This window comes from Orcinus orca, chromosome 1 (genome assembly GCF_937001465.1).
Source record: "Orcinus orca chromosome 1, mOrcOrc1.1, whole genome shotgun sequence".
Classification (NCBI taxonomy): domain Eukaryota; kingdom Metazoa; phylum Chordata; class Mammalia; order Artiodactyla; family Delphinidae; genus Orcinus; species Orcinus orca.
This window is the reverse complement of record NC_064559.1, coordinates 134,093,800-134,109,718: the sequence shown is the minus strand read 5'-3', so window position 1 is coordinate 134,109,718 and position 15,919 is coordinate 134,093,800. Positions and strand designations below refer to the sequence as shown.

Below are 15,919 nucleotides of genomic sequence, written 5' to 3'. Positions count from 1 at the left end.
CTCGAACACGACAAGTGAGGGAAGTCAGGTCAGATGATGTGAGATGACTTGCCCAACACTATACTGTCAGTTAGATGTAAAGTAGAGAGTAGAAATCGGGTCTCCTGACACCTAGTCAGGGTTCTTTCTGTTAGGGTGTGATGCCTCATAGTCGTCTTCTGTGTGCCATGGTGATGGTTACTTTCCTTCATTTAAACATCCTGTTTCATTACTACATTCCCTCATCCTTCTTCAGTATAGCCCTATAGAGAGGCAGAGCAGCTATTGCTATTAAATTGTCTCTCATTTGATATGGATCACTACCTTTATTCACTCGTGCCTTGAATGGACATTTCTACCACACATAATCCAGAGACCAAGGAAGTAACAAGGCAGTCCTACAAAAATACGTGTTATTGTGAAAGCCTCCGGGATTGATTGATTGACTAGTGTAAGTGCCTGATAAGTATGTCTGCTATGACTAAGGTAAAGGATTATGATGTCTCTTCTCTAACCACTTACACACACACACACACACACACACACACACACAATCTCTCTGCCTTACCACCAACCTCTCCCTCACCCCACTCGCACCCTGTAAGGCTGTCCTAGATGCTTTCTGCTGAATTGACCTCTAAATAAAAGATTAACAAGAGGATCAAATACTTTGCAAATTCATCCCAAGTTATTATTGATTGCTGTAAACATGTGGGTGCTTCAGTGGTTATTTTAGGAGAAAAAAAAGATCTCATGTGTGTGTTTACCTAGCTAGTCACTAGAAGATATTTGAATGTGTTAGCTTCATATATGGCTGTTTATCTAGTATAAAAGAGACCCACACCTTTTCTAGGCAAATTAGTGAGAACATATCTCCCCCACCCAAATCCTTCCAATTAAAGGTAAAAAAAATTGATAGTGAAATATTTAGTATTTATTCTAATAACCTATGAATTATGGACAAAGCAAATTTGACACAGTAAAATAATATTTGTATGTGTTGGTATGTTTTCTAGTACATGGGGGCCCGCTGTATATTTATTTTGTGTAATCCCTTTGTGTTCATTTTAAAGCAGTCAGAACAGTCTTCCTGTTTTACATGATAGATTTTTTTTGTGTGGTAAAATATATGTAATATAAAATTTACGATTTTAACCATTTTGAAGTGTACAGTTCTGTGGCATGAAGCACATTCACATTGTTGTGCATCTGTGATTATAGATTTTAAAACATGGCCTTGGGTGACACTGGCTATATCGGACTTGTCTGCAGCATGAATCTTGATTGGGAAGACAGGCATTGCATCAAAAAGTAGAGGGTACTTGCACAGGTTAACTTTTTAAAAATGTTGCATCACCTTGTATTGTTTTGGCTTCACGATACTTGGTCTTCCCTGTGTGTCATATATTAAATAATTGAGGTAAATTACATTTATATTTATATTGCACAACACTTTCTAGTAACTGGAGTCATGTGATACATTGCAAAACATGGCATGGAAATCTCTAGCTTGGGTGGAAAACCAACCCCCCTAATATCCAGTCTGGTTTCTCTTTACAGGATAATTTAAAGCCAACCTTTAAAGAATTCACTTTAAATAAACCTACTACTCAGTTAATAAATTGTCATTTTTGAGCATTTACTTTGTACCTCCTGCTATGCTAAACATTAGATTTATAATTATCTCATTTAATTCTTGAAACAACTCCATTATTATCTCTATTTTACAGATGAGAAAATTGATACTGAGTTTACCTAAGATCAAGCAGATGGTAAATGACACAGTCAGAACTTGATCTTAACCATCCTGCTATACTCCCTTCCTCCTAAGAGTGTCAGGTAAGAACTAAGCCTAACAAAGTAACTAACAGATTGAAAACATGCGATACTTCTTTATTAAGTCATTCAGAAAGAAGGTCCTATTTAGGTGATGTGGCATAAATTTAGTTTAACCACATTTTAATAGGAAGGCCAGGAAGAAAACCCATGGAAAAGATCATTTAAATACAGATTAAACTTGGGTTATTCCTCTTGTCGTTACGGGGTGGGTGAATGTTTCTCTGTAAGAGGTTGTGCCAGTAGGATGCACTTCTGTTCACGCTGATCTTCATTACTTAATAGAGGCAAGCAGGATGGAGGGAGCAGTTGTTGATTCTGTTTCACTAGATGGAATACTGAGTAATGAACAGGGAAACTATATAGATCTGATTTTTAGATTGTGCCTTTCAGTTTCTCTAAAAGATATTGTCGGTGTTTTTTTAAGCGATGTCACATTCTATGTAAAACTCCTTTTAACATAGCTTATTGGAGAGGTGGTGTAGCAGATGGTGTGAATTCTTCTCCTTTGTGAGCTTGAGCCTGAGCAAGCTTCTTAGTTCCTCCCATCCTCACCCTTCCTACCGTTGAGTTGAGGTCATAATATGTACCTCACTAAGTGCACAGTAAAATGGTAGCTTTCCCTTTTCCACCTCCCACCACCTTTCTCCATTCAACAGACAATTACTGAGAACTTCTTGTGTGTTAGCTCCTGTCTTGCACACTGAACTCTTCTAAGAGCTCATAGTGAGAGGCAGGGAGGCATCTGACCAGCTATTTGTGATGCAGTTTAATAGAAATGGTAGAGCACTCACCATTCCCTCGATGCCAAAGAAGCACCAGGTATGGAATAACTACTTGTTGGGGGTGGGGGGAGGGGGTTGAGTGAGTAGCAGTGTTTATTTTAAACATCTTTTGTGTTTAACGGTCATTCAGTACTTGGTGAACCTTAAACTTTTGTGTTTTGTGGTTAGAAATGAGCTTGATGTAAACACTAGTCTGATTTGCAATGCATGGCAATTTGATTTTTGTCGTTGGGTTAGCAATGTGGTAGAGCAGATATAGCATTCCTTATAGTGATCACGATCAGAAGTTATTGGTTTTATGAGACTGAAACCATCCCTGTACCTGAAATATTGTTAGCTTGATAATAGCATACAGGGTTGCAGAACTACGACACTTAGGGAGCATCTCATATGTGGCAGGCCCTGGATGACAAAGTCCTTACCTTCCCAGAGCCTGTGGTCTTGGAGGAAGGTGGACTGGGCAAGAAATGGGCACAGAACAGCATGGTACACAGTATCCTTGTTGGGTGGTATCTTGACGCTTCTGCCAGTCCCAGCTTTATTCCTGTTGCATTATACTGTTAATTTGTACAAAAGAAGAATTTTGAAATCATAATTTGATATGATATTAAGGTCATTTAAGACTGCTGTGGCATTTATGCGTTGGTCCGTCACTGATTCACGTTGACTCACTGTCATTATAATGTAGCCGGTCAGGCTGGGTTTGGCAGCACTTCTGCATTCAGACTTGTGAGATGTCATGTTTGGTGAGTAAGCTGGCACATATGAAATTTTCTCCTTTCTTTCTGAAGGGTGAAGGCTTAGCCTCTGCCTCTGAATCTCAGCAGGTGGCAACGCCTGAGGCTCTGTCCCCACTGCTTTGCTTATCACCCTTCCAGGCCCACCGTGTCTGTACAGCAGATGTGTGTACAGGTCTTCCAGAGAGCCAGGCCTGCTCCTCCATACCCTTGGTTCCTAACTGGGTGGGGAAACCTGATCTGGTATTATTGGTTCACTCAATAATTGCTTACTCAATATTCACGATGAGCGCAGGGGCAGGACTGAGACATGGGAGCCCCCTAGGTGGGCTATTAACTTGTCACTCTGGGCAGGCTAACGATTTGATGTCACTTCAGACTGCTATTCTTTAAATATTTGTTCACAACATTTTTTGTGTTTTTTTTTTTTTTTTTTTTTTTGCAGTACGCGGGCCTCTCACTCTTGTGGCCTCTCCCGTTGCAGAGCCCAGGCTCCGGACGCGCAGGCTCAGCGGCCATGGCTCACAGGCCCAGCCGCTCCGTGGCATGTGGGATCTTCCCGGACCGGGGCACGAACCCGTGTCCCCTGCATTGGCAGGCGGACTCTCAACCACTGCGCCACCAGGGAAGCCCCACAACATTTTGAAGAGAAGCCAGGAGCTGTATGAGAGGGAGGAGGGTAGCCAAAGAGCCCCTCTAGTTCCCCCTTCTGCCAGTTCCCAGGATCTCAACTGACCAGAAGTCTCTTTGTCTTTCCTTCCAACCACATTCTGAACAACCCCTGAGAAAAGTCTGGTAGATACTATTTTAGTTTAATTTAGCTAACTTTCCAAAGATGTTTCAACACCCCATTGATGAATTGGTACAGGGAAGCTGCCGTAATATCGAGGCGCTTAACCTAGCCTCGGAAAGAGATACTGGGTTAGATCCTGAGAATATAGGTAAATAAGATTCTGCCCCAGTCCTCAAGGAACTTGAGGCAGTAGCTTATTACATGTCATAAAACAGTGTGAGAGAACTATTGATAAAGTATTCCAAGAAAGCAGATGGAAGAGCAGTGAACGCAGCCTGTGGAGGTCAGCGTGGCTTATGGCGGTGATTCATGGAGTGATCCTAGGGTGGGACGGATGGTGAAGTGAAATGTCCCTCTCTTAAGTAAATCTGGTATTCAGAGTTTGAACCTTTCAAATTGATGAAAATAGGATACTTTAATTTTACGCAACCTAAAGCCTTAATCTTATGGAATTGCACAAGGCAGGTTGAATAAGTGTGACATTGCAGGGATTCTTGCCATATTGATCTGCAAAGATTCTTGACTTCTTGCTAAATCTTAAAAGGAATCTAGGGCTTCCCTGGTGGCGCAGTGGTTGAGAGTCCGCCTGCCGATGCAGGGTACAGGGGTTCGTGCCCCGGTCCGGGAAGATCCCGCATGCCGCGGAGTGGCTGGGCCCCTGAGCCATGACCGCTGAGCCTGCGCATCTGGAGCCTGTGCTCCGCAACGGGAGAGGCCACAACAGCGAGAGGCCCGCGTACCGCAAAAATAAAAATAAAAATAAAAATAAAAATAAAAAAGGAATCTATCACTGAAAGACAAATTCTCCCAAATGGAAAGCCTTTCTCAGATTCTAAAATTTTATAGTAGGCCTTTGCTTTTACTACAAAGGAGTTTGTTTTGTCAGTCTCCACTGTCTCCACTGACCAGAAGGAAATAAGAGCACCCAGACTTCTCAGTTTTCAAAGTAAAAGCCTTTTAGCCTTTTGTTTTTCTATCAGAAAGCTGATTATCCCCTATTGCTCCTTAATCCACAGTCACTTGGGAGCATTCCCTTCTGTGTCCCTCACTGGGAACCTTCTGAAAGGAGCTCTTATTTGAGAAAGGGAGCTCTCAGTGCTAGGCTTGTCATCTCCAAACCTTCCAGGATATATTTTTTTAGGTTATCTTGGAATTGAATTTTTCAGTGAAAATACAGATCTTGTGTCTTGCCCCTGGGGAGAGTAAATGTTTTTCAGAGGGTAGGTAAAGCCGGTTTTATAACACCCATCCAGCATAGCTAGCTGGGGAGCCCACTGATGCTTCCTCAGCAGCTGGGTCTGTCACAAGTACTGTGACAGTCCAAGTCCTGTTTTGATCTTGCCTAATATGGACTGTTTATTTCTATTCTTAGAAGCGTTGCCATTTAGTACTTTCACATTTCATTCTTGCAACTTATACTTTGGTTCGCTGCTGGGGAGGAAGAAAGGTGATAATGTTTGCTGTTGTTTCCAAAATTAGTTTGAGTGATTTTAAGCTGGATAAAGAAACTGAGCTACATTTTGTTTTTTTATGTGGCAGCAATGGCTGCACTCTGAGATGACAAGTTGTCATTATGAGAGAGCTTTCATTAAGTTCTGCATTTATATCTTCTCAGCAAAATATTACTCTGGTTTAGGTAAATGTGAAACAGAAAGGAGGAAAGAAACTCATTGTTAAAACATGTTGGGAAGCATTCAACCCAATTCAGAGAAATGCACAATAAAGCAACAAGATCCTTTTCATATGTGGAATTAGCGAAGACTTTTATTTTTAATGATGATTCCCACATCTGGTGAGAGTCCTACTCATATTGTTTATAGGAGAGAAAATTAGTATAATCCTCTTGGGAAGTAATTTGATGTTATATATCAGAAGCCTTAAACTGTTCATGCTCTTTGATCTATTACTCTTACTTTTGGAGGTCTATGCAAAGGAAATCATATGAACAGAGTTAGAGATGTTTACAGCATTATTAGTAATAAAAAGGGAAAACATAAGGTTCAGTAGGGAAATGATTTTGTAACCTATGACATAGCCATGTATGAACTATTGTGCTTCAAAAATGATGTTTCGAGAAACTACAACAACATCGAGAAAGCCTATGAGAAATGATGAGGCAAAAAGAGATCTCAATATCATAACACTGAATTTTATAATGGCATAGTTCTGTAAAACTAGCAGGCCAGCAAAAACAAAAACAAAACTGGAAGGGGAAAACGATCCTAAACATTAAGTTGTTTTTTCCCCATGTTTCCCTATTTTCTGTAAGAAGCGTAGATATTTTCAATGAGTTTTTCTATCTTTTATTTATAAAATGAGTGGTGCCTCATAATGCTTACCTCTTTCTTCATTAAAAATTTAAAGTTCATATTTTATGCCTTGTAAATTGCCATGGTGATGGGATTAAATGTGTAGCTTGTGACAGTGATTTTGTTTGTCTCCCTGGGTTTTAGTTGACACTTTTTGTAAGAGGTCAGAAAGTGATCTCTTTAACAGCAGTGACTTTTTAAAAAAGTTATCTTTTATATGTTTCATAAAGTTATTATAGATGTTTGAAACTTTAGAACCACATAAGTGGATAAATTGTCTTGCAGTCCTATGATGCATAAAATATAACAATATGTTTATGATTTCTCTTTAGGAATTTTTCAAATAGAAACTAATTGCAGAGTTTCCGGTTGACCAGGCATTCATAGGGTAAGATTAATATTCTGAATTGTGAACACATGGTAAAGATAATTACTATTACACTGGTAGCTTGGGGCAAATAAGTACTGAATACTTAGTGTGTAAAAAGAGATTACTATTCTTACAGATGTTTTGAGTAAAGTCCTTTTGATGTTTTTAAACCAATTAAACAGAAAATTAAATCTGTATACATTTTGGTAAAATGTCATCTTCCTATCCTTTGTTAGTTTTGTATGTAGGAAAGGATATGTGTATGTGTTTGATATTTGTCATTTTTTTTAACATTAAAGATCTAAGGAATATAATAAATGTCTATGAGAGACTTAGACTCCATGTCTATATTTTTCTGATCTTTGTTTAAGGTAGCATTTTTTAAAATTAATTAATTAATTAATTTGGCTGCATTGGGTCTTCATTGCTGCGCATGGGCTTCCTCTAGTTGCGGCGGGCGGGGGTTACTCTTCGTTGCGGTGCACGCTTCTCATTGCAGTGGCGTCCCTTGTTGCGGAGCATGGGCTCTGGGCTTGTGGGCTTCAGTAGTTGTGGCATGCAGGCTCAGTAGTTGTGGTGCACGGGCTTATTTGCTCCATGGCATGTGGGATCTTCCCAGACCAGGGCTCGAACCCATGTCCCCTGCAGTGGCAGGCGGATTCTTAACCACTGCGCCACCAGGGAAGTCCCTAGGGTAGCATTTTTAATGTATAGAATTGGTTTGCCATGTTTCGGTAATGAAAACATGGCCATGCTTTCCTAGAGTAGGTAAGTCAGAAATAAACAAGTTCTATATCCTGTTGCTTCCTGCAAACATCATTCATCTTTTACAGTTGTGGAAGTTTAATCTTGAATTAGCTCTGTGGCAGAGCTTTTGACTTTAACATGATGAATGATTAATTTGTACACTGTATTAAATTGCGTGGCTCTCCAGTGTTGTGAATATGACATATGTCTTAAAGCTGTGTCACCCAGCTCTGAACATATAGTCCAGGTAAAGCAGTGGTGAGGACAGTAGATCTATCCCCTGCCGTATTCTGAACACCATTCTTCTTACAGATGAAGGTAGATACTTGGACTTCTCGAGTATATCCGCATTTCCCTGCTGATTCATTGAGTTGACTGTGAATTCTTAAAAGCTAGTAACAGATCAGCTACTTTTCTCCTTATGACTCTTCAGTGGCTTTTCCACCATTCCTATACTACTTACTATCCAAACTCTTTATCTTGACTGCAGGCCCTCTGTTACTGTACTTTCCCCAGGCTTCTGACATTCCAGCCAGGTGTCCTCCCTTCTGATCTGCACGCATCCTAAGCTTCTTGCTCCTTCTCCCTGGAATGATCTTCCCCAGTATCATCATCTGGTAGGCTCCATTTAGATCTGTGTTCTAATGGTAGTCCCTCTAAAGAGGCCTTTCCTCACTCCCCAGTCTGAAGTAGCTATGTATTCTTCGTAACATTTCTGATTTTATCATGTGTGTGGATTTGATTTTCTCTCTTTCCTTACTACACAGTAAGGTCCCTGAGAGCAGGGATCTTGTGTCTTGCACATCTATATTTCCCTAACACTTAGAACTCTGCCTGGCACATAGTAAACATTCTAAATATTTGTTGCATGAACAGACTAAATCCTGACCTTTGTTTGACAAGTACTGCTTTACCATTCTCAGTAATGTTTCACCCATTCTCTTTGGATATTTTGTTTGTGTAGAACCGAATGCACTGCTTACTTTTGGCCATCATCCCACTCATTTTGGCACTGAAATGACAGTATAAGATGGTGCTGCTAACTCTCAACTATGCATGTCTTCTCTCCACAATAGGATTGTAAATCCCATGAAAGCAGAAACAAGGCCTCATATTTCCTTGGTATGCCTTTGTAGTCCTAACCTCCATAATTGAATGTATATAAATGTTAACTTTAGAGAAAGGGTTAAGACTAGTGGCTTAATCATATGTTTAAGTATTTCTAGAATACACTGGTTTGTGTGTCCCAGAGCTAAAAAAAAAAATCTCATTTTGATTTATAGTTTTAAAAAAATTATAACACAGAAATGTCCTGGACTATTTTTGCAACTTCATGTTCCAAAACCCTGTTTTATTTGGCCTATTATTACTTAGGCTAGGTGACCAGAAGCAATGCTCTCAGCCTCCCAGTTCTTTTCAAATTAGGCAAGGTGGCCTTGAGCCCATGTTCTACCACCCTGTGACCCTAGAGAAGCTGCTTGAACATCTTTGAAATTTAGTTTCCTTATTTGTGAAGAGTTAGACTCTGATCTCTGCAGTTTCTTCTTGGGTTAAATAGTCCATATGGATTCTGCTCCTGTGAAGGTAGGTCACCTGTGGAAGAATCACTGTAGAAGCAAATGGGCTGATGATCAGTGCTGTCAGCTAGTCATTTGAAAGGAGGCATGTGTGATGCCCCAGGGACTGCACAGGGACTGGGTTTGGCTCGACTTTATGGCTTGCGACTCTAGGGTGATGGGAGGGGGTCAGGAAAACGGTTTTATAAACAATGAAGATGGTGGAGAAGGGTTTGAGATTGCTGTCTGTTTACACATTCTAGGAATTATGTAGCCACTGGTGGCTTATGCTCTAGTGTTAATATTACAGTAATGGGACTGCAGCTTCTCTTCATTTTAAATGTATTCTAGATAATTTGGTAGCTTACTTAAAGCATCAAAGAATTGAGAGGTCTTTCTCTAAAAACACAATTACCATCTAAATTAAATGCACGATGTATTTCATAACCATCAGAAACAAGGAATAGTGAAACAATGTTCCTTAAAGTTCAACAACTCCGATTTAATTAGGATTTCTGGAGCTGTTCACATGCTCTTAATTGTCGTATGCAGTCACTTTCTCCTGGGACTTCAGGTGATATGGGTAATTTTTCTAATATTTAGCATATTATTTGATTGTTTCTCAGATCCATTTCCACTCTACGGCTTTGTGTTAGAAGCTGCAGAATGATAGTTACATCACTATTCTCCTTTGGTTTCTCTGTTTTGACTATGATGTCAAACCCTTTGACTTCTGTGCTCCAGAAACACTGTGCTGCTTTTTCACCTCACTGACCCTGCTATTCTATCCCCCTTTACTGTTCCTTGTCTGATAGTCCTTGCTCATCTGATATGTTATAAAGGGGAGAGAGATTCTATTCTTCACTCACTAAATGCTTTCAAAGAATTAGTTCATTTCTGCGGCACCATCTACTACTTAAATGCTCTCAACTTCCTATAGTGGATTAAAGATGGCTGCAAATACTTTGTGATTTTTCCCATCAAGAGATGGAGTCTATTTCCCTTCCTTTTGAATCTGGGCTGGATCTGTTTCCTTTTCTCCCCATCAAAAGGAAGAAATGGTGTGGAGTAATTTCTAAGGCTGGACCTTGAGGAGATTTGTAGCTTCTGCTTTTGTGTGCTTGTAACGTTCCTACTTAGAACTTAGTCACCTTGCTCCGAGGCAGCCTAAACAGCCATGTGGAGGAGTGGCAAAGCCCCTGGTCATTAGCTCACGCTGAGCTCCAGACCAGCAGCCAGCCAAAATGCCAGCCCTGTGACTGAGGCATTTTGGACCTTCCAGCCATCACAGCGTTCCAGCCAACACCATGTGAAACAGAACTGCCTCATCCCACAGATTCATCAGAAATGATGAATGGTTATTTCAGCTGCTAAGTTTGGGGATGGTTTGTTACATAGCAGTAAGGAACCAAAACAAAAATTGGTACCCAGAAGGAAGGTGTTGCCACAAGAAAACATCTGGCATTGGCTTTGAGACCAGGTAGCAGTGAACCTGAAGGGGAAGTAAGAAGATTATTGGACTTCCCTGGTGGCACAATGGTTAAGAATCCACCTGCCAATGCAGGGAACACGGGTTCGAGCCCTGGTCTGGGATGATCCCACATGCCGTGGAGCAACTAAGCCCGTGCGCCACAACTACTGAGCCTGTGCTCTAGAGCCCGTGAGCCACAACTACTGAGCCCGTGTGCCACAACTACTGAAGCCCGTGTGCCTAGAGCCTGTGCTCCAAAATAAGAGAAGCCACTGCAAAGAGAAGCCTGTGCACTGCAATGAAGAGTAGCCCCCACTCACCGCAACTAGAGAAAGGCTGCACGCAGCAATGAAGACCCAATGCAGCCATAAATAAATAAATAAATAAAAGTTTTTAAAAAAGAAGATTCTTAATGGTGGCTCGAAGAGCAGTGAGGAAATTGCTATTGGAGGATATAAAACGGTACCTTTGTTATGTATTGACAAAAAAATTAACAAGATTGACACAGTAACATGGAAGATAAAAATGAACCTAACTGATTTGTGGATCTAGCTTAGATTTCCCAGCAGAATATTGGAAGTACCAGTTGACTTTTTTAAACCACTTATGACCAAAGTATTGTAAGAGAGAGATTAATTATAGAAGAAATGATTCAGATTTTAAGTAGACTTTAGAGGACATATTTCCAATCCAGAATTTTCTGGGGTCGTGAATAAAACTGTTTCTTTCAAAGTAAGAAATGGCCTCAGGTTGAAAGATCAGATCCAGAGTAGCACTAGTGCAGTAAAACTTGGTCTTAAGGTGCAAATAGAAGCCAGGGCACAGGTATAGGACCCTGTATTAAGACTTCAAAAAGATTTAAGGCAGTGCGTCTTCTCAGCTAGATAGAAAGGCTTCTAAGAATCTTAAGGGTGTTGTCCCATAGCATCCTGGACATGATTTAGAGGACAAGATCCTAGACTTCAAGCCTGAACTTGATGCCGTAGCAGAATGAAACTTCTGGGGGACTTGGCAGAGGGTGAGGCTTTCATGTGGGAGGAATGTAAATCATTTGTGGGCAGAGAGTAGACTGCAGTGGATTAAGCACGGCTGCACATTCTTTGCCACTTTTCCCACTGAGAGGAGGCATTTGCCTCCTTGAATCTGGGCTGGTACCTGACTCCTCTGACCAACAGAATATAGTGGACATGACACCGTGTAGCTTTGAGAGCTATCCCATAAAAGAACTGCAGGTTTTATCTCTTTGCTTGGAATGCACTATTTTAGAACCCAACCACCAAGCTATGCGAGGACACTCAAACAGCCACAAGAAGTCTCACACAAAGTACCAGCCAGCAGTCAGCACCAACTACCAACCTGATGAATGAGGACATTTTGGACCTTCCAGCCATCTTTGTGCCAGCCAACACCAGGAAATAAAAGAACCACCCACAGAATCACAAGAAATAAAACTATTTTAAGCTATTAAGGTTTGGAATATGCAGAATAGTTAGCCAAATCCTTCCCATCTATATGCTTCCAAGTTCTAGCCTCTCTGTGGAAAGGCTTAATCACCTTAGATACACCCTGCCTAACATGTGAACGTAATATTCTTCGGCCTTCTGCATTTTTGTACGTTCAGTTATTTATTGTACAAATACTTACTGTACACTATGTGCTATAAACTGTGGAAGATCCTATAATACCACAGGATCAGAATCCGAATCCTTTGACCCCGTTTCTCCATGGACCTCTCTTAGGACATTTGATGTTGCTAAGTGGCATTGAATTTTCATTTACAGTGACTATTTCATTCACTGCCTTCTTCTCAAATATATTACAAAAGTTTTCCATATTATTTCTGGCCCACGTGATTGAAATAGCCTTTCAAGCCCCTTGTTTCTAATCCTTCTCCTCAAATCCATCCTGCAAATCTCTCTAGTTCAGTGACTCAGTATTCCCCCACCTTACACCTGAATCTCTGAAGGTTCCTGTAGTTGATGGTAGCTGTTACTTTGTAGTTTGTGGGGAGCACTCTAGACATCTGAAACTTCAGGAAGACTTAAAAGGTAGGCATTTTCCCCAGATATTTCATTGCCAATCTATCTTGTGAGCTTTCTCCTCCTGGGAGATTTGAAAAAAAAAAAAAAATTGCTGGCCTCACCTAGATCAACTAAAGTGTTCTTTAAGAGTGGCCCTGGGTTTAAGTTTCTTATAAAAGTACCCCAGGTGATTCTAATGTGAAGCCAAAGTTGAGAACCACTGTCTTAGATTTGTGATTCTCAAAAAGTGGTCTCTGCACCAGCAACATCAACTAGGAATTTGTTAGAAATACACATTCTTGCGGCCTAATGCAGACCTAATGAATCAGAAACTCCGAGGGTGGGACCTATCACATTGTGATTTCATAAGCTCTCCAGTGATTTATGAACATTGATGTTAGAGAAACACTTTACTAGATGAATCCTAGTTCCCTTCTAGATCTCAAAACTAGTGTCTGGCTAGTGATCATTTAAGTGCTTGAAAAATGCTAAGTAATTGTCATCAGTTCTCTGAAGAGTGGTTCAGGGGGTTATTTATAATAGTATAAAGCAAAGGAGCAAATTAATCCTGGATACTGACGCATCGTTTCTCAGAGAGAGAACTCAAAGAGCTCGGTGCTTTGTGACCACCTAGAGGGGTGGGATGGGGAGGGTGGGAGGGAGACGCAAGAGGGAGGAGATATGGAGATATATGTGTATGTATAGCTGATTTATTTTGTTATAAAGCAGAAACTAAGACACCATTGTAAAGCAATTATACTCCAATAAAGATGTTAAACAAAAAAAAGAAAGACAAAAAAAATTGCAGTTAGATATATGTTAGAACCAAGAAACATCTTTTTTTTTCAATAAATTTATTTATTTTTATTTATTTAATTTTGGCTGCATTGGGTCTTTTGTTGCTGCGTGCGGGCTTTCTCTAGTTGCGGCGAGCAGGGGCTACTCTTTGTTGTGGTGCACGGGCTTCTCATTGCAGTGGCTTCTCTTGTTGCAGAGCACAGGCTCTAGGCACATGGGCGTCAGTAGTTGTGGCACGCGGGCTCAGTAGTTGTGGCTCGTGGGCTCTAGAGCACAGGCTCAGTAGTTGTGGTGCACGGGCTTAGTTGCTCTGCGTCATGTGGGATCTTCCCGGACCAGGGCTCGAACCTGTGTCCTCTGCTTTGGCAGGTGGATTCTTAACCACTACGCCACCAGGGAAGCCCAGACCCAAGAAACATCTTGATGAGAAGTAGGACTAAGCATTTTGAAAGGATGTAAGGCGATTTTAAAATCAATTTTCAGTGAGAGTAGTATAGAGAAACCCCATTCTGTATTGTTTGGCTGTGTCCCTGCCTGGGGCCAGAGACAGAGAGCTTTGAAGTAGCATCCAGTTCTCATCATACAATGACTCTAAATACCATCTGATCATCATTTGTTTATTTTTTCACTGGTTGTTTTGGAAATGCTTTCAAAGTAAAACAAGGACTAGTGGGAAGTAAAGACTGGCTAACTTGAGTGTTGTTGTTCCAGTCTTAGAGACTTTGGGGTGAGATTGTCAGATGAATTCATGTGCTTTGAAAAGCTTTTATGATTTTTTTAACGAGGTTTAAAAGCTAAAGGAATGGGATTAGGACCATAAAATCCTTTACTTTTAACATTGTTTCTTTGAACTGATTTAGTGCATTTGTATATTAGAAATAGAGATCTGATTTGGATTGGATCCTCATTGTTTGCAAAAATCCGGTCTGGAAAAAATTTCCTGGACACACAAACAGTATTAAATTTTGTAACGACAAAGGGCAGCTATGCTCTAACTCTCCAGTTAAGCACTTCAATTAGAAAAATTAACATCATTTAACATATAGGAATGCTTGAGACTTTTCATACATCATTAAATCCAGATGCTATATATTTATATAAAGTCTTAAATTGTTCAGTGGAAAATGTTCAGTAGAAAAAGTCTAGCTGAGAAAGCAGATTATATAGTATGTAAATGGAGACATTGTGGAAAGCTATATCCTTTGTATCCTTGTCTTTCAAAGATTAAAATGGAACCCAGTTATAATGCAGATGTTGGGGTAAGTTGATGTCTTAGTCCCTTCAGGCTGCTATAGCAAACTACCACAGACTGGATAACTTAAACAACAAACATTTATTTCTCACAGTTTCTGGAGGCTGGGAAGTCTAAGATCATGGCACCAGCAGATTGTGTCTGATGAGAACTCACTTCCTAGTTCATAGATGGCCATGTTCTTGCTGTTTCCTCACATAGTGGAAGGGGCAGGAGAGCTCTCTGGGGTCCCCTTTATAAGGGCACTAATCCCATTCACGAGGGCTCCACCCTCATGACCTAATCACCTCCCAAGGCACCACCTCCTCATACTATGACATTGAGGGATTAGGATTTCAAAATATGTATTTTTCAGGGACACAAACATTCAGTCCGTTGCAGTTAGGTAAGGGAGTTAAATATTCAACTTTTTTTTAGCTTTTGAAAAAACTCAGACTGGCTTAATTGGATTAAATGGTCTGGACAGTGTGGTCTGGTGTGGACAAGCCCTAAGATTTTAGCCTGAGGACCTGGGTTCTAGTTGTTACTATTTCTTGCCAGTTTCGTCACCTTGGACGAGATAACTCCTTTGGGCCTGCCTTATTTTCCATGTTAATAAAATGTGAAGAAAAATATTTATCTTAATGGTTTGTTGTAGGTATGAAACAAATTAATGTAAATGAAAGTGCTTTGAAAGTAGGAAAACAGATATTAGATTATTAATAACAGATTTTTATTTGTTCTCTGATTGACGAGGAAGTCATCAAAGGAAATCTGAATTAGATGATTAGAGGAAAAGTTTATAATTCTTAAAAAGATGAACAGGAAAAATTCTTTACAAATAGTTCTCAGTTAGAATAAATATGGCAGGGCTTCCCTGGTGGTGCAGTGGTTAAGAATCCACCTGCCAATGCAGGGGACACGGGTTCAAGCCCTGGTCCAAGGAAGATCCCACGTGCTGTGGAGCAACTAAGCCCATGCGCCACAACTACAGAGCCAGTGCTCTAGAGCCCATGAGCCACAACTATTGAGCCTGCGTACCACAACTACTGAAGCCCGCACGCCTAGAGCCCGTGCTCCACAACAGGAGAAGCCCCTGCAATGCAATGAAGAGTAGGCCCTGCTTACCGCAACCAGAGAAAAGCCCACACACAGCAACGAAGACCCAACGCAGCCAAATAAAAAATAATAATAATTAAATAAATAAAATAAGAAAAAGAATAAATATGGCAAACTTGTCGTCAGTTGTGGTTTGCTAACAGGTTAGTTATAGTAGTTTCTCATTC

At 40.5% G+C, this 15,919-nt stretch overlaps 1 protein-coding gene across 3 annotated transcripts in view; it reads left to right on the top strand.

Moving 5' to 3' along the window:
* Positions 1–15,919, top strand: part of LRRC8B (leucine rich repeat containing 8 VRAC subunit B) — a 74,918-nt gene that overhangs the window by 33,102 nt on the left and 25,897 nt on the right. For 2 of the 3 annotated variants that reach the window (XM_004263003.3, XM_033432305.2), the window contains exons 2-3: positions 1,710–1,818; positions 6,772–6,827. The gene's annotated coding sequence lies outside the window, so the exon portion shown is untranslated. The remainder of the gene's footprint in view (positions 1–1,709; positions 1,819–6,771; positions 6,828–15,919) is intronic. The other variant, XM_033432308.2, reaches the window with a different exon arrangement.